The following is a 2,277-nucleotide window of genomic DNA, read 5'->3' as shown; positions in this document are numbered from 1 at the left end:
AAAGAACCTGATTACATTGCTGCAATCGAATTCATAATTGTCTTTTTTCACTGGATACTGCCATGAGTATATTTAAAAGTAAAAAAAAACCGCAAAATAATCGCCTTATGCTAATATTAATTATTCAAGTTCTCAATATTCATCGAAGACGAGGTATGGAAATACGTTATGATCAGGAGAGAGGTAGAGAAAATATCCACACGAATTAGGGGAGGGGTAATAGAATTTAGAACATTCTGTAAATATACTGAAGACGGATAAGGGTGAAGAGTTGTCGATATTAATTATGTGGGGGACAAATGAGAAGCGTAGATTTATCTTTACAGATGTTAAAGATTGTTAAGGGTGTGGAATAATACTTCAAGAAACTGGATCGACGAAGGTGTATAGTAATATTGTAGAAATTTTGATGACGGATGAAGGGGCCTGATAAGGTTACTGTGGACGGATGAAGATGTGGAGTAGTCTTTACCTATGCTTACAACGGATAAGTGTATAAATCGATATTTAGGAATGTTAAGAACTGCTGAAAGTTTGAATTGATATCACAGGCCTGCGAATTTAAACTTCGTAAAATTTGTTTTGGTTTTCATAACAGATTTTCCATAATTCAGCTACGCAGATTTCGAAAACTATTCATTTTTTTCGATCACGTAAGGAAATTTACAAATCTGGAAGAAAAAAAACTTACTTAGATCAAATTGTTATTTCGTTTACCACACTGAACATTTTTTATCATTAAGTTTGTTAACAAAAACAAAACAAACTGAAGACAAAGGAAGAACATTGATGTCAAACGAATATGCATCTTCATTCATCGTGATTTTTTTGTGAAATCTACGTCTATTTGTCTTTTGTTGTGGTCTTTCTTTTATGTATTGTATTATGACGTTTTGTGAAAAATCTGTAGGTAATGGAGAAAAATGGATATCATTTTCAGATACAGCGTACAGGAATTACTGTAGAACATGTAAACATTTCAAACTATAAAACCATCACAGACCTGTGTATTTAGAGATTCTTAAAGCTAATGAGAATGAAAATTGAGTTTAATGATTTTAAAAGCAGAAGAATGAGTGGATCGACGTTTAGAATAGATAAGAGAGCGAGGTGTAATCTTCAGTCGTGTTCAGAACTGGTGAGAGGATGGAATCATATTTAAATATATTTAGAAAAGATAGAAGTGGGAGATGTTGAGGAATACTGAAGAAAGAGAACAATTATAGATGTAATGTGGATAATAAGAACATTTTATGGAAATTTAAGACTGATGAGGATGCGAGATTATACTTTTTAGCATTCTAAGGACTGAACAAATTATCGGAAAGTTCGAGAATGAATGGAGTGAACTTTAGAGAATTTAAGAAAATGACTAGGAGTGAAAACTGGAGAAAGGTGTAAGAGAGAGACTGGACATTTTTAGAGAAATTCCAAAAAAAAATAAATGATCATGAGAAATGTTTAAAAATGAGATGTTATTTTAGAGTCTAAACTATGGTTTGTTCGATTTCATTGGATATCTATACTAAAATCGCATTATGTTTCACTGAATAGGAAGACATCACAACTTTTATGTAAAGTGATTATGTGTTGAAGTCATACACAAACTTCTATTCCAAGCATTTTACACCGTGAATAAAAATATACGAGTTATCACATTACCAAAGCGTAAGACTTTATGTTGATTTAAAAATTAAATACTTCAAGAATAACATCTACATCAGAAGGAAGTTACGTAAAACAGATTGTTATAATTACATACGTAATATAAGCTGTTATTCTTATTTGCTAACTGAATTATTATCGTACTGAAAGCTTTATCTTTACTGTAGTTGTCTTGACATTTAACACGTTTTATTCGTTGCTCAAAACATAAGGTTTATTAATAGGATTGGTTCACATACACTTACATTCATTACCGCGCATCCACATGTATTGATGTCAGACACGAAATAAAAGTAACAGATATGTATATCTTGGTATAGAAATATATAAAAAGTTATTTTATAAATAGTTATTTACATTCAACCAGTGGGTTTATTCTATCAATTCGATAGATAATTTACATTTTTAGATAATGATAATTTGTTCCTAAATTATCATAAGTAAAATCAGAATGTAAATCGTTCAAAGGTCTTTGAAAACTAGTCTGATACTATCATGTCCTGTAAAAAGTGGCACCATAAGCTGAAGAGTGCCCGGCATGGCCAGGTGGGTAGGACGCTCGCCTACGCAGGTGCATTAATAGCATTTCTCGAGCTCATCAGGCCGAATAGA

This window comes from Limulus polyphemus, unplaced genomic scaffold (genome assembly GCF_000517525.1).
Source record: "Limulus polyphemus unplaced genomic scaffold, Limulus_polyphemus-2.1.2 Scaffold3605, whole genome shotgun sequence".
Classification (NCBI taxonomy): domain Eukaryota; kingdom Metazoa; phylum Arthropoda; class Merostomata; order Xiphosura; family Limulidae; genus Limulus; species Limulus polyphemus.
Note: the sequence above shows the minus strand (reverse complement) of the source record.